We start from the raw sequence: 24021 nt of genomic DNA on the forward strand, positions 1-24021 counted from the left end.
TTCTAATGTGAAGTTGGATTAGATTGGCCAGGATTTTGTTGAGGATTTTTGCATCTATGTTCATCAGGGAGATCAGTCTATAGTTTATTTCTCTGTTGCATCTTTTCCAGGTTTAGGAATTAAGGTGATATTGGCTTCATAGAAAGAAGTTAGGAGGATTCCTTTCCTTTCAATTGTTTTGAATAGTTTGAGAAGAATTGTACTTAGTTCTTCTTTAAATGTCTGGTAGAATTCAGCAGTGAAGCCATCTGGTCCTGGACTCTTCTTTGTTGGGAGGGCCTTTATTACTGATTCAATTTCTGTCTCAGATATGGGTTTGTTTAGGTTTTCTGTGACTTCATGGTTCAATTTAGGTAGGTTGCATGTGTCCAGGAATCTATCCATTTCTTCTAGGTTTCCCAGCTTACTGGCATACAGATCTTTGTAGTGGTTTCTGATGGTTCTTTTTATTTCTGAGGTGTCTATTGTTACATTTCCTTTACCATCTCTGATATTATTGATTTGAGTCCTCTCTCTGCTTTTTTTGGTTAGTTGGACCAATGGTGTGTCAATTTTGTTTATTTAAAAAAAAAACAGCTCTTCATTTTGCTGATCTTTTGTATTTTTTTGGTTTCAATTTTGTCGATTTATCTAATTTTAATAATTTCTTTTCTTCTACTGCTTTTGTGTTTGGTTTGCTGCTGTTTTTCTAGATCCTTGAGATGCATAGAGAATTCATTCATTTGATGCCTTTCCAGTTTCTTGATGTAGGCACCAATTGCTATAAACTTTCCTCTTTACACTGCCTTTGCTGTATCCCACAAATTTTGGTAGGTTGTATTGTAATCTTCATTTGTTTCCAGAAACTTTTTGATTTCTCTTTTGATTTCTTCTATGATCCACTGCTCATTCAGAAACATGTTGTTCATTCTCCATGTGTTTACAAATGATGCAGAGATTCTTGAGTTGTTGGTTTCCAGCTTCATTGCATTATGGTCTGAGAAGATGCATGGTATGATTTCAATATTTTTGAATTTACTGAGACTCCCTTTATGGCCTAGCATATGCTCAATCCTAGAGAAAGTTCCATGCACCAGGAGAAATATGTTTATTCTATGGCTGTGGGGTGGAAGTCTTTGTAGATATCTGCTAGGTCTATTTGGTCTACAGGGTCAGTTAGCTCTAATGTTTCCTTGTTGATTTTCTGTCTGGTTGATCTGTCCATTGCTGAAAGCATGGTATTGAATTCCTCTGTTACTATTGTATTTGAGTCTATATATTCCTTTAAATTCCTTAATAATTATTTTAAATATACATGTGCCCTGTAATTAGGTGCATATATACATTTATAATAGTCACATCTTCCTGTTGAATTGATCTTCTAATCATTATATAATGTCCTTCTTTGTCTCTTTTAATAGTTTTTATACTAAAGTCTATTTTGTCCTATATTAGGATGGCCACACCAGCTCTTTTTTTGTTTCTGTTAGCATGGAATATCTTTTTCCATTTTTTCATTTTCAGTCTGTGTGCATCTTTGTTGGAAAGGCATGTTTCTTGTAGGCATCAGATAGATGGGTTTTCTTTTTTAATCCATTCAGCTAGTCTGTGTCTTTTATATTTTTTATTTTTTTTAATGGATAGGAGTAAATCAGGAATGGAAGGAAGGAGGGAGGGAAGCAGGGAGGGAGGAGGGAAGGAGGGAGAGAGGGAGGAGAGAAGGAGGGAGGGAGAGAGGGAGGGAGGAGGGAGGGAGGGAGGAGGAAGTCACCTCCCACCTTCGAGGATTTTTTTTTTTTTTTGACAGGCAGAGTGGACAGTGAGAGAGAGAGACAGAGAGAAAGGTCTTCCTTTGCCGTTGGTTCACCCTCCAATGGCCGCCGCGGCCAGCGCGCTGCGGCCGGTGCACCGCGCTGATCCGATGGCAGGAGCCAGGAGCCAGGTGCTTTTCCTGGTCTCCCATGGGGTGCAGGGCCCAAGCACCTGGGCCATCCTCCACTGCACTCCCTGGCCACAGCAGAGAGCTGGCCTGGAAGAGGGGCAACCAGGACAGAATCTGGCACCCCAACCTGGACTAGAAGCTGCTATGCCAGCGCCACTAGGTGGAAGATTAGCCTAGTGAGCCGCAGCGCCGGCTAGTCTGTGTCTTTTAACTGGGGAGTTGAGACCATTTACATTCAGTGTGAATATTGTTAAATATTAACTTTTCCCTGCCATATTTCCTTAAGCAGAATTTTTTATGTATTTTAGATTTTGTTTATATTTTGCTAGGTTATTTTATATGTTCATCTTCTTTTGTAATGAGGTTCTTGTTTCTGTGTTTACTGCACATCCTTGAGCCCGTGTTGCCTGACAAGGCGTAAAGATACAAGTTCTTTCAGTTTCTGTTTGTTGTGAACAATCCTTATTTCTCCTTCATTCATAAATGAGAGTTTTGCAGGGTACAGTATTCTGGGTTGACAGTTTTATTTTTTCTCTTAGGACTTGGAATATATCTCACCATTGTCCACTTACCTATAGGGTTTGCAATGAAAATTCCAGGCAGAGTCTAATTGGATTACCTCTGAATGTGAATTGTAGTTTGTCTCAGGCGTATTTTAAGATCTATTCTTTGTGTTTCACTGAACTCAGTGTTGCCACGATGTGTCAAGGTAAATTCCTTTTCTGGTCTTGTTTATTGGGAGTTCTGTGTATTTCTTGTATGTGGATGTCTCTTTCAATCTATCGTGGAAATTTTCTGATATAATTTCATTAAGAAGGCCTTCTAATCCATTCTCTCTTTTCACATGTTCTGGAACTCTTATGATCCATACGTTGGATCACTTGATACAATCTTGTAAATCTCCAACCATGATTTTTCATTTTCTAATTTCTTCTTCTTGTGTTTGATCTGACTATATTATTTCCAGAAGTTTGTCTTCTAGTTCTGAAATTTGCTGTTCTATTTCATCTGTTCAATTTCTGAGAGATTCCATGGCATTTTTTATCTGGTAAATTGAATTTTTCATTTCCAGTATTTCATTTTGGCTTCTCTTTAGAATCTCAATTTCTTGGGAGTGCTTTTCATTCAGATCTTGAATCTGTTTCTGATTGCTTCTAAGTATTCTGATTATTAATTTTCTGAATTCCTTTTCTGGAATGGTTTCAGTTTCTACTTCTTCAGCCTCCATTATTAAAGATTTAGATTGCTCCATTGGCAAGTTCATAGATTCTTCCTATTCTTATTCAGAATTTTTCTTTTGTTCTTTGGCATTTCTGTTTGGTTTCTGAATGGTTTTATTTTTAAATTAATTTCCCTCTGCTATGAGCTGCTAGCTCTCTGTGCCTGCTGCCAGTGGAGTCAAGTAGCTCCATCTCCTGGAGCCGCTTATTTCCAGGTTCTTGTGGAGGTGGGTACAAGGGCTTTGTTGTACTAAGCCCCGCCTACTGGGGGGCTGCTCTTCCTGCTCCTTTGTTCACAAAATGAGCTTGTGCTTTTGTTGTTCAGTTTTATTTGTTGCTGTACAACTTGCATTATGGAGGGGGAAGCCACTCTGAATTGTTGTGATCCTTGTTCCCGGTGGGGGGGTTGTTGTGAGGTGGCCCCCAGAACTGATGGGTCTGTGCATGGGAGGCAAAAGCTGCAGCCACTGCCTACATTCAAAAATGGAAACAATCAAAATGGCCTCTCCCTGCCTGCTGCAGCTCCAGTTTGGGGGGGGGGGGTGGAGACACTGAGAGATCCTGGCATGTTCAACCTCTCTGCCCATCCCACAAAATTTCTCCTTCCCACTTAAAACTCTGAGCATTTGTTCACAAAATTTCCCCCACTCATCTGTGCCTGCATTTCTATGGACTCTCACCTGGTTCACTGAGAGAGCAGCACCTGTCTCCTCAATGGGTCTCCATGCCATTCTCTCTCTGTACTTCAGGCACCTCGCTAATTCCCCCAGTGTGGACCCAAGCAATCTCTGGGGGACTCTTGGGCCACTCCGCACAGACTTTTCATGATTTGCTGCCTGCTTGTATCCCCTCTACTCATTGATTATTGATTTCTCCCTGCACAACTCAAAACATCCTGCTGCTATACTGCCATTTTGCCCTGCCCTCTCCTCCTATAAATCTTTCAAATTCAGTACTTCAACAATGGAAGGCTCCTGTGTCCCTTATCAATTTGAGAATCTGGATGTCTTACTTTTTTCTTTTTTAATTTTTTAAAATTTATTTATTTGAGAAGCAGAGTCACAGAGAGAGGGAGAAACAGAGAGTGGTCTCCTATCCACTAGTTCACTCCCAAAATGGCTGCAAAGGCTGGAGCTGGGCCAGTCGGAAGCCAGGAGCCAGGAGCTTCTTTCAGACCTCCCATGGGGGTGCAGGGGCCCAAGCACTTCAGCCATCTTCTACTGCTTTCTCAAGCAGTTAGCTGGGAGTTGGATCAGAAGTGGAGCAGCCAGAACTCAAACAGACACCCATATGGGATGCTGGCACCACAGACAGAGGCTTAACCTAATACCTCATGGCACTGGCCTCTAGATATCTTTCTGATGTTTCTCCCTTCCTGCACAGCCCTTTTACATGCACTCATCACCAGGTCCTGCCAAGTGTGTGACCTTACTATCTTGCTAGATCTTTCTTTCTCTTGGGTCTCTGTACACCCCACCACTGTGGCTCTAGGTCTGATTCCTATAGTTACCTCTGAACTTTTCTTTCTGCCTTGAATGCTACACATTTCCTCTGTCTTTCACATTATAGCCAGAGTAATTCCTTTAAATGTAAATAGGGTCATACCCCGGACCTACTGGGGTATCTGCCTGATCAAGAGAATGAGGTAGAAGTAACTTCACAGGAACAATTAAGTCCCTCAAGAGCTTCTGCCTCATTTCCTTGCACTTTACCATGGTATTCTGGCCTTCAGTCATTCCCTCCTATTTCTAGTGTCCCAAATTTACCCTACTCTTCCACTTCTGAGTCTTTGAAAATTCTGTTTCTTCTAAAGGGGGTGATTCTCAACACTGCATCCTCTTACCCTTCCCAATCCCTTCTATATCTACACACACTCATCCTTGCTTGGGCAACAGCTTGTTCTGAGTTTGCCATTAATCCTATTCTCATATCAGACCATGGACAAGGCCTTTTTTCTACATGCACATGGCTCCCTAATTTTTCCCCATCAAAATATTTTGTCAGGTGGCATTGGAACTGGCTACATTGTTTACTACACTATAACATGTGAGGACAGGAAAAAGTCTCTTTCTCAGCCACTGTGTCCTAGAGACCAGCACAGTAGCTGCCCCTAAATAGGTGCCAATAAAATAAATACTTATTAAGTGAAATATATTTTAAAAGAATTAATTTATAAATATAGCATAAATAGTAAAGGAAAAGCTTATTTATTTTACCAAATGGTTAGTTTTATTTTTTAACTTTTTATTTATTTGGGATGTGGAGGGGGGAGGGAGAGGAAAAAGTGAGGCAGAAAGAGAGAGTGCACTCCGATCTGGTGGTCACTCCTCAAATTCCTGAAAAAGCTGGGGCTGAGTCAAGGTCAAAGCTGGGAGCCTGATACTAAATCCAGGTCTCCCACATGGGTGGCAGGGATCCAAGTACTTCAGAAAGCACTGGTTGCCTCCCAGGATGAGCATTAGCTAAAAACTAGGATTTGTTAGAGGAGCCTGGACTTGAACCTAGGCACTTTGATATGGGATGTAGGTGTTCCACATGGTATCTTATTTTTAAAGTATTTTATTTATTATTTATTTGAGAGGTAGAGTTATACACAGTAAGCGGAAGAGAAAGAGAAAGGTCTTCCATGCACTGTTTCATTCCCCAAATGGCTGCAACTGCCAGAACTGAGCTGATCTGAAGCCAGGAGCCAGGAGCTTCTTCTAAGTCTGCCATGTGGATGCAGGGGCCCGAGCACTTGGGCCATCTTCTACTGCTTTTCCCAGGCCATAGCAGAGAGTTGTATTTGAAGAGGGGCAACCAGAACTAGAACCATCATGCATATGGATACATGGATTAATCTACTGCGCCACAGCACAGGCCCTCTACATGATGTCTTAACAGCTGCTTTACTGCTAGACCAAATGCCTGCCCTACTATGGGATTAGTTTTCAGTCTGCTTCTTGAAACTAGGGGTTCCAAAGTGATCCTTAGGCATGGCAGTGGGAGGACAGGAGAAATAGTGTGACTAGCTCAACTTCTTCGAAAACATCTTTATTCAGATATGATTGACATATAAAAAGCTATAAATGTTTAATGTACACAACTTGATGTGTTTGTAGATGAGAATATACTCATGAAACTGTTATCACCACCAGTACACTGAACATTCTTTCCATTCCCTTTGATTTTTCTCTGTTGTTTGCTATTCCTTTTGCAGTAAGAACACAGAACACAAGATTCACCCTCCTAGCAAGTTTTTATATACCCTTTACAGTATTGTTAATCATGGACCCTATGCTATACAGATCAATAGAACTTATTTATCATGCATAATTGAAATTTTGCACTCTTTGACTATTGCATCTCCATTTACCTCACCTTTTTCCCAGCTCCTGGTAACCACCCTTCTACTCTTCTCCTCTGAATGTGACTATGTTAGATTACACACATAAGTGGTCATGGGAAAATGTCTTTCTGTATTTGGCTTACTTCACTTGGCATAATGTCCTCTGGGTTCATCCATGTTGTTGCAAACGTGTCCAGCTCAACTGATCTGTGTAATAAAGGATTTCCTATTTTCTACAGCTCTTTTTTCATATGCTCCTTAGAGGGCTTGTGGCCACTTAGACAAATCCTCATGTGGCAATAAGGATGTTGTATTAGTGTCCTCTTGCTGTTGTAACAAATCACCATAAACTTAGCGGCTTATCACAACACAAATTTATTATCTGGGTTCTAGAGATCAGAAATCAATTACAGGTCTTGCTGGGCTAATATCAAGGGATTGGGATCCGTATCACTGGGGAGCCATTGTCTGGCCTGCCGCAGATATATTTCCTCTACAGGTGTAAGCACATATGCATTTTCTTGAATGCACATTTTCAAAAAGATGAAAGTCCAGATCTTTCAAAAATTATCAAAAAGAGTCATGAGCTCTGCTAAAACATAAATCACATCCCTAATGAAATTAAGAAATCTCTTTCAAACAAATTATTTGCATGCGTGTTTTTGGGACCATATCCAAATGCATAAATTACTATTTCAGAAATTAGTGATTTTTAGGTGGATAAATATTTCTGACAAAATATATCAAAACAGAAAACATATGTATCCTTTAATTCATAAATTCTACTGCTACAATTTTCCCTTATGGACATAGATAGAAAAACAAAAATGCAAAAGAAAAGTGGTGATGTGAATTATAGTGCATAAAAACAATGGAATAACGACAGTTACTATGAACAATGAGAGTGATGCAAACGTGTACATAGAGAAAAAACATTCAAGATAAATTACATAGGGGCTGGCACTGTGGCATAGTGGGTAAAGCTGCCACCTGCAGTGCCAGCATCCCATATGAGCACCAGTTCAAATCCTGGCTGCTCCACTTCTGATACAGCTCTCTGCTATGACCTGGGAAAGCAGTAGAAGATGGCCCAAGGCCTTGGGCCCCTGCACTCATGTGGAAGACCCAGAGGAAGCTCCTGGCTCCTGGCTTTGGATCAGCTCAGCTCTAGCCATTGTGGCCATTTGGGGAGTGAATCAGCGCAAGGAAGACCTCTCTCTCTCTGTCTTTTGCCTCTCTGTGTGTAACTCTGACTTTCAAATAAAAACAAAGAAACAAACAAAAAGATAAATTAAGTAACAAAAGTACAATATAGAGGCAGGTGTTTGCAGCAGGCTAAACCATCCATCTGGATGCCCACATCCCATATCCAAATATCAGTTCAAGTTTCAACTTCAGGCCAACCTTGCTGCTAATGTAAGTTGAAAGGCAGTGGATGATGGCCCAAGTAGTTGGGTTCCTACCAGACATTTGGGAGATCTGGATGAAGTTCCAGGCTCCTGGATTTGGCCTCACCCAGCCCTGGCTATTGCAGGCATTTGCGGAGTGAACCAACAGAGAGCCTCCCCGCCCCTATCATGTAAATAAATCTTAAGAAATACAAGCAAGTGCAACATTGCAAGATAGGGGCAGAGTATGATGTCTTCGAAAAAGTTTCAGAATGAACTATAAATATACTAGTTTCCAAAAATGCTTTAGGGTAGGACACATGAGAAGCCATTAATGGAGAAAGGAATGGTAGAATCAAGGACAGAATCCTCTTGCTTTATTTTATGCTTCTATCTGCAATATCTGTTGTGGGCATGCATTACTTTATTTTAAAAATGAAGGTCAGAGACAGTTTAAGAAAATTGAAAGTAGTAATATCAATAATACAAAGTTCATGGAAAATGGAATTAAAAGAAGTTTCTTGGGGCTGTGATTGTGGTACAGTGAGTTGAGCTGTGGCATGCAACACTGGCATTCCATATGAGCACCAGCTCAATTTCTGGCTGCTCCATTTCCAATCCATCTACCTGCTAATGTGCCTGGGAAGCCACCAGAAGATGCTCTAAGTGCTTAGGCCCCTGCCACCCACACAGAAGACTTGAATGGAGTTCTGGGCTGGTAGTTTTGGCCTGGCCCAACCTCAGTTGTTGTGGACATTTGGAAATTGAACCAATAGATGGAAGATTTCTCCCCTCAAATCCCACAGCTCTGCTTTTCAAATGAATGTTTATAAAAAAAAATTTATTTTGTGAAAAATTGTAAATCCATGCATTTTTTGCATTAAGTGTTTTCATGAACTTTTGTAATACTCTCACATGCATGGATTTCAAAAAAACCTCAAATCTTGAATTTCATTTTCCATAAACATTTTGAAATATTTTCATAGTGTTCACAGGCTTGCCTCTTTGCCCCCACACAGTCCTAAGAACTTTATGCAGATTATTTTATTTAATGCTCACAGGTCTGTGAGCTTGTAACTATTATTAAGCCCAGTTGACAGATGAGGAAATTCAGATTAATGAAAGTTAAGCCAGTTGTTCTACAAGTTGTGTCAAACAGCAGGTTGAGGGAGAGCTCACATAATTGAGGACTGTTGAATGTAAGCCAGCATTCTTAATAATAGCTACTACTTGTATTTTCTTACTGATTAATTAATTAATTTATTTGTATATATCTCATAAATACATCACCCCTCCTCCCACTCAATTCCCCCCCCTTCTTCACCCCTCTCCTATTGGTCTGGGAAAGAAAAGAAGAAAGGAAGGAAGAAAGGAAGAAAGGAAGAAAGAAGGAAAGGAAGGAAGGAAGGAAGAAAGAAAGAGAGAGAAAGAAAGAAAGAGAGAGAAGGAAAGAAGGAAAGACAAGAGTGAATGGATGAAGAAAAAAACTAAGAGACTGTTCCTCAACAGTCTAAACAAGGGCTGTTCTTTGTTATTGCCTCTCAAAGATGATTTTACTTTATTCCCCCTTCTTCTTTCCCCTTCCTTCCTCCCCATCTTTCCTTTTTGAAACTTAATTGTCTTTAAAGAAGAACCTTTGTGAGCTCTTAGACATGACTATAACTTATGAGACATAATAATATTCTCCTTTTAATACACTAAAAGGAAGTGATTCTTAAGAACAAGTTTTACTATTAAGTCTCATGATACAACTATTTGTAGAAAGAGATCCTGCATGGGTAGTTAGTGAACAGTGGCTCTTGTTGTTTATTTAACAAATAACACTCTTTATATATGGCATCAGTGATCACCCAAGGCTCTTGACATGAGTGCCTTGGCTTTGGAAGCCTTTTGGATCCAGTAGCTCAACAAGGCCATAAGCAAAAAGGAAGTTCTTCTCCCTTCAGAGAAAAGTACCTTGTTCTTTGGTGGCCACTTCTTCCAATGGGCTGTCACTCACAGGGGTCCTTTATGTAGGACATTTTTTCCCAGAGTGTCTTGGCTTTCCATGCCTGAAATGCTCCCCCTGGACTTTCCAGCCAGACTGGAATGCCTTAAGGGCTGATTCTGAGATTGGAGTGCTACCTAAAGTGATTGTCATTCTATGAGTCTGCTATATGGACTGCTTCCCGTGTTGGAGCCTTCACTTTTTAAAAATATTATTCTTGTTTCCACTTAGTCCTATTAATATGATCACTTTAACTCATGATCATATTTATATGGTCACTTTATGACTTGTTCCTATCCATTTGATTTTTTTAACACTTAAGCTGCTATTTTTATCAGCCAGCTTAAGGAATTTGGGGTATTATGGCTAGTTGTCAAGTTGTATCCTTAAAAGTATGTCCATACAAATGTATGTAGGACTATACTGCTTTGTGGTTGCATACTTCATACATTTCACAATTACAACTTTATATTCTTGGTGGTTCTTCCCACTGTGTCCACCCTCCCAACCTCACTCCCACCCCCTTTTCTTCCAATTTCTTAGTCTCACTCTTATTTTTTACAAAGATCTATCTTCACTTAACTTTATATATATATGATTAACTCTATGTTAAGTATAGTGTTCAATGACCATATGAAAGAGAAAAAAATAAGGAAAATATTATAAAGAAAAAGAAAGTAAAAGATAAACAAAGATATGGAATAAGAAGCTGTTCCTTAACAGTGGAGAGAAGGGTTGCTCATAATCATTGCTTCTCAAAGTATCAATTTTATTCCTACATGTTGTCTTTTTTTAAAAGATTTATTTTATTTATTTGAAAGAGTTACAGAGAGAGGTAGAGACAGAGAGAGAGGTCTTCCATCTGCTGGTTCACTCTCCAGATGGCTGCAATGGCCAGAGCTGCACCCATCCGAAGCCAGGAGCCAGGAGCTTCTTCCAGGTCTCTCAGATGGGTGCAGGGGCCCAAGGACTTGGGCCATCTTCTACTGCTTTCCTAGGCCATAGTGGAGAGCTGGATGGGAAGTGGAGCAGCCAGGACTAGAACCGGTGCCCATATGGGATGCTGGCGCTTCAGGCGAGGGTATTTACCCATTACGCCACAGCACCGGCCCTATCTTTTTTTTTTTTTTTAAGATTTATTTTATTTATTTGAAAGAGTTACAGAAAGGTAGAGACAGAGAGAGAGGTAGGTCTTTCATCTGCTGGTTCATTCCCCAGATGGCCACCACAATCCGAAGCCAGGAGCCAGGAGCTTCTTCCAGGTCTCCCACATGGGTGCAGGAGCCCAAGGACTTGAGCCATCTTCTACTGCTTTCCTAGGCCACAGCAGAGAGCTGGATCAGAAGAGGAGAAGCCAGGACTAGAACCAGTGCCCATGTGGGATGCCGGCACTTCTGGCTAGGGCTTTAACCTGCTGCACCACAACGCCAGCCCCTCTACATGTTGTCTTTTAGGTGCTCTATTAGTTATCACATGTCAGGGAGAACATATAGAATTTGTCCATTTGGGACTGGCTTATTTCACTAAGTATGATGTTTTCCAGCTTCATCCACTTTGTTGTAAATGACCATTGATTACTTTGGATTTCTTCTGTACTTTTCTTGGGAGATTTTCTGCCTTTGCCTTCTTGCATAGTGATGACCATGTTTCTGTGTTTCGGTGTTGTAGAACATCCTTGAGCATCTAATGTAGGGCTGGGTGGTTGGTGACAAATTCTTTCAATTTCTGTTTGTTATGGAAGATCTTTACTTCACCCTCCTTCATAAATGAAAGCTTTGCAGGGTACAGTATTCTGGGTTGACAGTTTTGTTTTTTTTTTTTTTTTCTGAAAGGATTTGGAATATATTCCGCCATTCTCTCCTATTCCATAGGGTTTCTGATGAAAAGTCCACTGTGAGTCTAACTGGAGATTCTCTGAATGTGATCTGGCATTTCTCTTGTGCACATTTTAGAATCTTTATGTTTTACTGTGGAAAGTATGACTACAATGTGTTGTGGTGAAGGTCTTTTCTGGTCATGTCTATTGGGAGTTCTATATGCTTTCTGTACCTGGATGTCCCTTTCATTCTCCAAATTGGGGAAGTTTTCTGTTATTATTTAAGAAGGCCTTCTAATCTTTTCCCTCTTTTCATACCTCAGGAACTCCTAGAACCTGTATGTTGGATCATTTGATAGTATCTTGTTGATCTCCAACAATGTTTTTTAGTTTTCTAACTACTACTACTTTTTTTTCCAGCCTGACTAAAATTTCCTGAAATTTTTCTTCTAGTTCTGATATTCTTTCTTCTATCTCACCTACTCTATTGCTGAGATTTTCCACTGCATTTTTATTTGATCTATAGAGTTCTTCATTTCTAATATTTCATTTTGATTTCTCTTTAATATCTCATTTTCACCTGAAAATTTTTCATTTAGTTCATGAATTTGCTTTTGGTTGCTTCTAAGTAGTCTGATGATCAATTTTCTGAATTCTGTTTCTGGCATATACTCAATATCTTCATCTTCACCTTATAATATTAAAGTGTTGTAGGGTTTCTTTGGAGGACTCATAGTGTCTTCCTTATTCTTAAGTTTTTTTCCTTTGTTTTTTGGCATTTGTGTGGCTTAGTGGGATGTCTGTACTTTCAGTGAGTACCAGGAGGCATGTAGTGAGTGTGGCCTGGTCAATATTCCAGGGTGGAGCAAGTATCCAAAGTAAGGCCCCTGTGGGGCTTTGTAGGTCTCCTCTGGATGTCTGTAGATGAGGATGTTCATATCTGTTGGTGTGACAGCCCTTCTCACAGCTGCAGGTCACCCTGGTGTTAGTCCCTGGTGTTTTCAGCACTAGTTGGGACTGCTTAATGAACTGCATCTTTGTTCTGGGTCGATTTTCCTGTGAGTATGGTTCCCTCTGTTGTGAACTGCTATAGGTCTGTGGTCATGGACATGCACACAGCCCCCACCTACTGGACTCCCTTCTCAATGGTAGTGGGCAGGCATGAGCTTTCACTAGGCATGGCTTCCCCTTACCTTACTGTTTGCATGTTAGAAGAAGGTATTATTCTGAATTACTGTGCTCCTGGCTGTTTAGGTGACGGGTGAAGCAACACTCGCTATTGCTGGGTGCATACATGGGAGACAAGGGTAGCTGCCACCTGCTGCTTCCAAAATTAGAGGGAAAAAAAAAAAAAACAGAGGAGCAGAATGGCTTCTTCCAGGGGCTGCCAGTCCCTGCAGGGTTGGGGGAGGGGAGGGCGGTGCACCACCTCCCTATCTGTTCATTTATTCTTTTCCAGAGTGTAACTTCAGAAGCAGTTCGCCAAGCACTCCCTCCCACTGCTATCTGCAGCTCCTGGAATCTGCGAGTTCCCCTCCCACTCTCACCTGGTCCACAGGGGCCAGCATTCTCCTCTCCGGGTTGGAGCCTCCACCATTCTTTCTTTTTTTTATTTTTCCCTTTTTTTTTTTAATTCACTCTTTCAGTATGGACTTGGACTGTCTCTGCCGCTCTCACTGGGTTTTCCGCTGCAAATTCCCCATGGCTTTATCTCAGGCGTGTTGTTTCAGCCCTATTTAAACATTAATTTTGCCCCGTGTGATTCAGATGGTCCTGTTGCTATTTCACCATCTTGGAATCCACTCTGATTAATTTTTCATATTAAAATAAAACCCCTAATGACTATTATTACATATGTTTTAAGACTAGATAAAAACTTTCTCGAATGTCAAAAATAAAAGTAACTTCTTTTCTAATATAAATCCAAACAGAAACTGTTCTATCACAATGGCCACAAGTTTTTGATGCTTAATATGTCCAAAATGTGAAAAATATTTAATGACTTTTAATGAGAAGCATTACTCAAAATGACAGCATGGGTAAATACTTATAAGGAAGGAAACTATAAAGGTAGAAGAATAAAAAAGGGAATGAGAAGAAAATTTACATGATTGTGCTAACACTGGTGATTTACAGCTTTAAGGTAATGCTTTATAAAGGTAGTCTAGACTATCATTTCTGACAGCTGTAATTTTTCCCATTATATGCAGTAAAGACACACTCTGTTGCATTATAGATAGGATCAGGTTGGGTATTTTGAGTGAGAAGATGATACCACTAAGTCATATCAAGCATACTTGATTGCAATAGCCTCCACACACCAGAAACAATAATTTTCTTAGGAAAAGGAAAATCAAAAGTAAACAAGCAACTCCTTAGCACTGCAAATTTGCATATAATCTAAAAACAATTTGGCCAAACCTTTTCCAGGTGAAACAGTTAAGCACACCCCCTCCTGCTCTATTTAATGTTTCATGAAGGTGATTTTGATGTGAGCCAGTGATTTAGAGATCATCTTGCTTCCATGCATCTTCCCCTCTGATCACTTTTACCGTGGCTGAATCTCTTCAGGTTAATTTGTTTGCACTGTTGCTTTCCAAGTTATCCCAGTGAGGAATTAAGGGTAGTTATCAGGAAGGTCTTACAGAATCCCCTGGTTAAGTTAACGATTCCACACACAGTTAAGTTCATGGGTTCTGATTCAACAGCTTTTTTAAAAAAGATTTATTTGTTTATTTGAAAGGCAGAATTAGAGAGAGAGAGAGAGAGAGAGAGAGAGAGAGAGAGAGAATATCATCCATTCTCTAGTTCACAACCCAAATGGCTGCAACAGCCAGGGCTTGGTCAGGCTGAAGCCAGGAGCCAGGAGCTTTGTCTGGGTCTCCCATGTGGGTGCTGGAGCCCAAATACTTGGGCCATTTTCTGCTGATTTTCCAAGTGCATTCGGAGGGAGCTGGATTGGAAGTGGAGTAGCTGGGATCTGAACTATTGCCAATTTGGGATGCCATCGTTGCAAGGGGAGGCTTAACCCACTACACCACAGTGGCAGTCCTATGATTCAACTACTATTGACCATTAAATTGCTATTAAATGCTCTGTGAGAGAGTACAAATAGAGGCCCCTAAGCTGTCTAATAACTAAATATTTAAACACTAAAATCAAACTATCAGGAATAAGCAGCAGATTAAACCACGACTCACAACGCCTGCATCCCAAATGGGAGTGCCAGTTCAACTCTCAGCTACTCTGGTTTTGATCCAACCTGCAACTAATGCAACTGGGAAGGCAGAAGATAATAGCAATAACCCAGGTGTTTGGGTTGCTGCCACCCACATATGAGACAGATATGGAGTTTTGGGCTCCTGACTTTGGCCTGACCCAGCCCTAGCTGTTGTGGACACTGGGGGAGTGAACCAGATGAAAGATCTATCTCTCTCTCAGTCGTTCCCTCTCTCTCTGACAGTCTGTCTTTCAAATAAATAAAACTTAAATAAAGTGATCAAATTGTTAAATAGACTATGTTCTAAATGCTATTATGAAAGAATCATAAATTTTAAAATATGTAAAACATGACTTTTACTGTTTTTACTGAAACAGAATAAGATCTCAAGAAAATGGATTTTTATAGTTGCAGTAGTTTGGGTGCTTTGTTGATTGGGCAGATAATGTTTGAATGAGTAATAAAATTAATTCATTCCATAATTCATAACTTACTATATAACTATTTCATAGTTTATTCCCTTCATTTTTAAAAGGTGAACACTACTTATGCTGATAAAACCAGGATTTTACCACAATTTATATTTTGTTAACACTAAGGCCAAATCAAGTCACGGTAGTTCTTAGACTCTTCTTCAAAAAAATCATTTTTCTGAAAGCCAGAGAGATAGAGAGAAAGAGACAGAAAGAGACCTTCCACCTGCTGGCTCATTTCCCAAACGCACCAACAGCCAGGGTTGTGCAGGGCAGAAGTCAGGGAGCTGGCAACACCATCTGGTTCTCCCGAGTGTCAGGGACCCAAATACTTGGGCTGACATCTGTTGCCTCCCAGGGTGCACATTTGCAGGAGTCTGGAATCAGAACCAGAGCCAAGGCTTGAACCCAGGCACTACCATATGGAATTCAAGTAAGCAGCATCTTAACCATTGTGCCAAATGTCTGCCCAGACTCTTTTTCCTTAATTCATATTTGGAGAAACTGCCAGTTGAGGAATAGCAAATGAAATTGTTAATAAAATTCACAATATGTATGTATACTTGGCAGTAAAACAAAATTTTTACAAAATTTAGAAATAATTACAAAAAATCTTATCAAATATTTCACTTTCATCATATAAATGTCTATCACTTATAAATTAATTTTCAGCACTTCTTACAGTAATATCCTCATTAAATCTTTTCTATAAAATCATACACATTTCACTTGACTTATTCATGTTGTGGATTTGATAAAAATAATTTTTGCTCACTGTCACTTGGTTTTGCTCAGTAATTAAATCTGTATTTTTTAAAAGAGAATTTTCTTTGCTTGAAAGGCAGAGTTACAGGGAGAGGAGGCAAGAGATAGGGATCTTCTACCTGCTGATTCACTCCCTACACGGCTGCAATGGCAGAGGCTGTGCCAGCCCAAAGCTTCTTCCGGGTCTCCCACATGGGTGCAGGGGCCCAAGAACTTGGAGCATCTTCTGCTGTTTTTCCAGGCACATTAGCAGACAGCTGGATAGGAAGTGGAGTAGCCCATATGTAATGCCAGCATCACAGCATATGCTACAATGCTGGCCCCTAAATCTGTATTTAGTAAAATGTTTATAATGTCCAGTTTGCAAATTTTATGTGCATCATGCTCAATATAAATTTCATTTTATTGTTTCCAGTTTTGAAAAACCTAACAGGCTACTTATTTGAACATTTCCTGCTTCCGTATGCTTTTGCATTTTCTATTCTTAAGTTGGACTCATTCTCAGAAAAGTAAAGAATTAAGAAATAAAATGCAATCATACTCAAAATGAGCCTAATTTGACAGTATGTTCATTAAATATAGAAGTTAAAATTTTGTTTTCAGAAACAGTTAGGTTCTAAAATATTCAAAATTATGTATAAAAGTTAAATTGTAGAATAAAATTACAATGATTAATACTTATAACTTTTAATACAAAATTATTTTTAAAAATCTGAAATTATTTGTTTTGGCTCAAATTGAATTTAATGAAATACTTTCATCTAAACAAAATCATTTGTAAGTCTAGTGCTTAGTATCAAGTAATCATTTTAAAATTTAGGTTATGCTTTATTCATGTTCTATCTAGACTTATACATATGTTAGTATAGAGATGTGTAGAAAATATCAGAATCATTCATTTTTTTCCTACAGAGTGTTCATTAGGTGCCATGTGCATCCATGAATATAGAAGACTAGGAAAGCAACAATATGTATGCTTGTCAGCACTGAAAAGGAACACTTCATCATTGAAGAGTCTACTGCAGTAATCTTATCTGAGAGGAAGGATTTAACAAGTTGATGAATGTGTCTCTTCTGTTTGCTAAGTGCTTCCACATCCCAGATCCTCACTGCCCTCAGAAGTAGCATCAGCCACAACCTGGGGACCTTGACACTGAGTGGCAGCAGCAATTGTTTAGAGGACATAGGAAAAGAGATGTGAAGTGTGTCCCAAGGACCAGAAAGTGCTACTTCCAAGGGAGGATGTTTTAGATTACAAGGTTCTGCTATGTCAGCACCAGGACACAAGTGACACAAGTGCTTGTGTGCTCTTTCGTGGAGTTTGCAATGCTTGGGGCTCTTGAAAGTATAAGACACTAGGGGCCGGCGCTGTGGCATAGTGGGCTAAGCTACCATCTGCAGTGCCAGCATTCTATATGGACTCTGGTTCTAGTCCTAGCTGCTCATCTTCCAATCTAGCTCTCTTGCTATGACCTGGGAAAGCAGTAGAAGACGGCCCAAGTGCTTGGGCCCCTGCATCTATGCAGACTTGGAAGAAGCTCCTGGCCCCTGGCTTCAGATCGGCCTAGCTCTGATCGTTGTGGCCATTTGGGGAATGAAGCAGCAGATGGAATATCTCCCTCTCCCTGTCTCCCTGTCTCTGCCTGTAACTCTGCCTTTTAAATAAATAAATAAAATATTTAAAAAAAAAAAAAAGAAGTGTACAGCACTGGACAGACAGAGGCCGTTCTTGCTCAAATCATTGGGGAGCTAGCTGGGAATCCTGTGTGCACACTATGATCCTGGCATGACTGCTTCCCCAAGGCCTGCACCAGGGCTGCTGTCCCACTGGTATTCTGATCACATCATGAGGAGGGTCTGGGATTAGACTCAGTGATGAGCATTCCTTCTCCATAGCAGAAAGAGCCTGGCATATCTGGTTTTACAATGCATCCCTGATACACCACAAACCAGTGTTCCCTCTAACAATCCCCGGAGACACCTTGGGCAAGTTACTAATTCTCCGAGCCTCGGTTTCTTCAGACAGTGAAACTGCTTCCTAGTTGTTGTGAAGATACAAGAGTTGCTGAACCATAAAACAAGTTATGCACTGCCTAACAGATAGTACTTTCCATAAGCCTGTTGTAAAATGTATCCTGCTACCCTCCATCTTGCTGCTGTTTAACTGATAAACTCTTTTTTTTAACTTTTACTTAATAAATATAAATTTCCAAAGTACAGCTTATGAATTACAATGGCTTCCCCCCCATAACCTCCCTCCCACCCACAACCCTCCCATCTCCTGCTCCCTCTCCCATTCCATTCGCATCAAGATTTATTTTCAATTATATTTATATACAGAAGATCAATTTAGTATATACTAAGTAAAGATTAACTGATAAACTCTTTAAGTGCCCCTACAGAAATTACAGAAATGGATGGGTTGTTTTCTCAGAAAGCAATTCTGGGCCCACAACCCCCGCCCCCCACCCCCACCCCGCAGTGACCACCTTTCTCTGAAGGGCGGGCCCTCAACCCTAGACAAGCTCAGTTTCCTCATCCACCTTCCCACACCATCAGAAGAGGAGCAGCCGGGACTAGAACCGGTACCCATATGGGATGCCAGCGCTTCAGGCCAGGGCATTAACCTGCTGCACCACAGCGCCGGCCCTAAATATATTTTTTCAATTTTAGGCATCTTCTACTGGTTTCTCACTGGAGACAACAGAACTGGGGCTCTACTTCCAATCCAGCTCTCTGCTATGGCCTGGGAAAGCAGTAGAAGATGGCCCAAGTCCTCTGTCTCCTGCACCCACATGGGAGATCTGGAAGAGGCTCCTGGCTTCTGGCTCCTGGCTTTGGATTGGCGCAGCTCCGGCCGTTGTGGTCAATTGGGGAGTGAACCAGAGGATGGAAGACCTCTCTCTCTCTGTCTCTCCTTTTCTCTGCCTCTCCTCTCTCTCTCTAACTCTGATTTTCAAATAAATAAATTAATTAAAAAAAAAAAAAACAGGATTTAACTTTCCTTCCTCTGCTTCCTTTTCATTTGAGGGAACTTCAAAAAGTTCATGGAAAGTGGAATTGAAAGGCATTTATTTTTGTGCAAAAATTTTTTGGATCCATGCATGATTTTTTTCATCATATATCTTTTCCAGAAATGGTCTAAGGATACTTTAAAAAAAAGGATTTATTGATTTATTTGAAAATCAGAGTTACACAGAGAGAGAAGGAGAGAGAGAGAGGTCTTGCATCTGCTGGTTCACTCCCCAGATGGCCGCAATGGCCAGAGCTGTGCCAATCTGAAGCCAAAAGCCAGGAGCTTCTTCCGGGTCTCCCATGTGGGTGCAGGGGCCCAAGGAGTTGGGCCATCTTCTACTGCCTTCCCAGGCCATAGCAGCAAGCCGGATAAGAAATGGTGCAGCCGGGTCTCATATTTGCCCATATTTGTTGCTGGCACTGCAGGCGGTGGCTTTACCCACTATGCCACAGTGCTGGCCCCAAGGATCCTTTATATGTTGACCTATGCCAGTCCCCTTTTTTCCACTAGATTTGCATTATAATTTTGACTTCTTATTCACATTTTTTAGTATGAAAAATACATAAAAACTATTCACAACGAATGATGTTAATGATTTTTGTTCAGTTTTCTTCTTGCTTTTCAACTTATTTTTCCTTTAGGTGCTCTCTCACTCACTCTCTCTTCCACTCTCTTCCTTTGGTCTCTGTTGTCCACACTAGAAGCACTGCTCAGGTGCCTGCTAGTACACGTGTGTCCATGAATACTAAAAAGAGAAGCTATGCAACGCTTTGAGTCCGTGACTGGGGAAGGGACCTGTGAGAGCTCACTTCAGGTGCTGCATCTGGGCCATTTCATTCTGCAGCTTCTGATGTCTGTATGCTTTTATAGTTTTATGTTATTTTTAATTGACAGATAATAATCATGCATAATTATGTCATACAGAATGATGTTTTAATATGTGAAATCATTGTGTAATGATCAAATCAGGACATTGAGCAAATCCATCCTTTCAAACATTCATGACTTCTTTGTAGTGAGATCATTTAAAATCGTTCCTTGGAACAATTTTAAAATATCCAGCATAATATTAACTACTGCTACTGTGCAGTAGAACACCATGTGGGGAGCAACTCGGACTAGACTAAGTTACTCGAATTAAGACTTATTCTATGCATCTGCTCTCCCACAATATGGCGCTGGGAGAGGAGGAGACAGCTTCTACACAGCTGCCTCCAGTTCAACCAATAAACAGCAGGACCTGCTCCTGATTGGAGGAGAGCAGTGTACTCGGCGTGTGGGTAGCAGAGTTGGGATTGGTGGAAGAGGACTATAAAGGAGGAGAGAGACAACATGCACTGGGGAACATCTATCTGAAGGAACACCTTAGCAGCCCCCGAGAGAGCCAGTCGGCGGTGTGCCGCTCCCCTGCGGAAGTGGGGAAAGGGCAGGGGGAACCGCCCTTCCACGGAGGTGGAAGGGTCGGTAGCCAACCCGGGAAGAACCAGCAGCAAACCCGGGGAGGGCCGAGCAGACAAAAGAACAGTGCAGGGTCCTGTGTCGTTCCTCCACGAAGAGGGGGAGCGACATAATGGTGCCGTGACTCGGATAGGAAACCTAGGCAGGGTTTAGTGTCGTTCCTCCGTGAAGACGAGGAGCGACATAATGGTGCCGTGACTCGGATAGGAAGCCTAGGCAGGGTCTAGTGTCACTCCTCCACGAAGAGGGGGAGCGACATAATGGTGCCGTGACTCGGATATGAAGCCTAGGCAGGGTCTAGTGTCGCTCCTCCACGAAGAGGGGGAGCAACACACCAGAGTCTATTCCTATCTCACTGCAAGTTTGTAATACTGACAGATCTCCCCATGCCCCCATCTCATATGTCAAGATTTTAGAGACTTTCCCTAGGCCAGGAATGTTACCACTTTGCTGCCTTGTGGACCAAAGTGTGACTTTCAGCGCTCTAAAAGTGGGGAATTCAGTTGCCAGGTCCCAGTACAAGTCTGTAGACATTACCTAATCTGCCCATATGGGCACTGGTTCGACTCCCGACTGCTCCACTTCTGATCCGGCTCTCTGCTATGGCCTGGGAAAGCAATACAAGATGGCCCAAGTCCTTAGGCCCCTGCACCCATATGGGAGATCTGGAAGAAGCTTCTGTCTCCCGGCTTTGGATCAGTGCAGCTTTGGCCATTGCGGTCAATTGAGGAGTGAACCAGCAGATGGAAAACCTCTCTCTCTCTCTCTCTCTCTCTCTCTCTCTCTCTCTCTCTCTCTGCCTCTCCTTTCTCTGTGTAACTCTGACTTTCAAATAAATAGGTAAATCTTTAAAAAATTCCATTGATAGAATGTCCTTAATCATTCACCATGTCATTTGGAGTTTATGCCTTCATACTTCTATCAATTTAGAAAGGGTTGGAAACACAGTTAAGGGAGAGATGTTGTACACATTCAGTCTGCCATATTTTAACAAGAATCCCCTGTTCTGCTTATTTTATCCACCATGTTGGATCAAGATTGTAAATCTGATCATGATACTCACCTGCCTAAAATTCTTTAGAGGATCCCTCTTTCCTCAGTTCAAGGTCAGACTCCTCCACAAAGCTCAGGAGGGCTCCCAGCTCAGCATCCAGCTTGTGTTATTGAAGTCCTGTCTTTGACCTAATACTCTACTGCTGCAACTTTGCTTACTCACCTAAGTGTAAGGAGTTAGTGGAGCTCAGTTATAGGCTGTGTCTTTGGACAAAGGAAAAGCACTCTTTCTGAAGCATCATGCCAATTACCCTCATCTGATCATTCACGCTGCATACGTACAAGTGAGGGCTTCAAGAAGTTCTTAGAAAATGAAATGAAAAGATAGGCACATTTTCTATGACCTCTTTGAAGATTCCCTCATACTGAAATGTCACACTGTACCCACAAAATATGTACAATTACCATGCCCACTAAAAATAAAAATAAACAAAAGGCACAGTTCTGGAAAGATGAGGCTTCTGTGCACACATGTAATCTTTTAAAGGAGAGGGCACTCGGAAGGCAGCTAAGGCTTGATCACCAAAAATCAGCAAAATGAAAACAAATGATACTGAATAATGAGCTCTCAGATGTTGAAGGAGTTAAGGTGGCAGCCTTCAACCTCACTTTCAGTGCTACATTCCATAAGAAGTAGTTTTATAATAAAAAAGATTGCAAAAGCAAGAAAAATAATAAATTCATGTCCAAACCAAAAATGAAAAAGGATTGAAGTAAAAGGGGAAAAAAGAATATCCAACCATTGATTGAGATCCCATTATTCCTGATGGACTTCAATCACATCTTTTGTGATCAGATATTCCCAGTTCTTTTGGGAAATGATTACTAGCAACTCTCTGACCTTCAAAGGGAAACCTGAGTTCATTGGAACTCCCTGTTTTTGATAGTATGATTCTTTGAGGTTTTTTTTCTTTCTTTTTTTTTTTTTTTTGAGGTGTATGTCATTTTCACTTTGAAGTGAACCTCACTGCTATTTGAGTTTAATGTATTCTCCTTATTTCTTACCCTGAAGACCACAGTTAAAGGTTTTGCATCCCGGTCAGACATGGTGATGGTGCTTGCACCCAGGGATTTCTGCACTGCAGAGGCCTGGGGTCAGCAGAAGCTTGCTCTGGGGTTTATATATCAAGCTCTCTCCCCACGGCACAACTGGGAACTACCCTGTTGAAGTGAGCAAAAAAAAAAAAAAAAAAAAAAAAAAGCTAAGCCACCTCCTGTCTCCTGTTGTGTGCTTCAATCTTCAGATATAACAGGTAGGAATGGAAGTAGAGTGAATCATTTCACATACAGGTGCATGAATTCCTGCTAAAATATATTGTTGATATCTACTCCCAACAGTATTCGTATATACTTATACTGCCTCAGACATATATTTCTTTATGCTGGGAGCATTCAAAAGCCTTTCTAGTAGCTATATTAAAAAGTAGTTCACAATCATGATTATCATTCTGTGCTACAAACATTAGAAGTTAGTCCTGCTATCCAGCTGCACTGTTGTACCCATTAACCTGCCTCCCCTCACCAAACCCAGTCTCTTATAACTGCTATTACGTTCTCTGCTTCTGTGAGGTTAGCTTCCAGATACAAATGAGAATATGCAGTATTTGTCATTCCCTACTTCATTTATTTCATTTAACATAATGTCCTGAAGTTTCATGCATGTTGCTACAGATGACAAAACTTTATTCTTTTGTGATGGAATAATATTGCATTGTTAAATATACCATATTTTCTTTATCCATTCATCAGTTAATGGACATCTTGGTTGACGTCATTTCTTGGATATTGTGAATAGTGCTGCAATAAATATGCAAGTACAGATGACTCTTTGACATATTGTTTTAAATTCCTTTGGATTTATATATATATATATGTATGTATGTATAAAATGAATAATGAGCATTAGAACTCAAATTACCAGATGTTTTAAACAGATGAGCCCACCTTTCTTTATTTCCCCAGAAACCTTTTATTTAAGGTATATAAACTTCATGTATTTCATAAATACAAACTTGGGAATATAGTGATTCTTTGTACCCTACATTCCCTCCCACCCTTCTTCATCCTCCACCTCCTATTCCCATTCTTATTTTTTACTAAGATCTATTTTCAATTAACTTTTACATGTAAGATTAACCCTATATTAAATACAGAGTTCAACAAATATTATGAAAAAAAAAACCTGTTCCTCAACAGTCAAGACATGGGCTGTTAAAAATCATCACATCTAAAAGTGTCAATTTCACTCCTATAGATTACCTTTTAGGTACTCTATTAGTTACCACAGATCATGAAGAGCATATAGTATTTGTCTTTTTGGGACTCGCTTATTTCAGCAGGTATAATGGTTTCCAATTGCATCCATTTTGTTGCAAA

At 40.6% G+C, this 24021-nt stretch overlaps 1 long non-coding RNA gene and 1 pseudogene across 2 annotated transcripts in view; both read right to left on the reverse strand.

Annotated features, from left to right (window-relative positions):
* The window catches only part of LOC103349885 (uncharacterized), a 150337-nt gene that overhangs the window by 39582 nt on the left and 86734 nt on the right, over window positions 1-24021 (reverse strand). The gene's annotated exons all lie outside the window — the stretch shown is intronic.
* Window positions 22403-22806, reverse strand: LOC138849731 (small ubiquitin-related modifier 1-like; annotated as a pseudogene).

Source organism: Oryctolagus cuniculus, chromosome 5, assembly GCF_964237555.1.
Source record: "Oryctolagus cuniculus chromosome 5, mOryCun1.1, whole genome shotgun sequence".
Lineage (NCBI taxonomy): Eukaryota > Metazoa > Chordata > Mammalia > Lagomorpha > Leporidae > Oryctolagus > Oryctolagus cuniculus.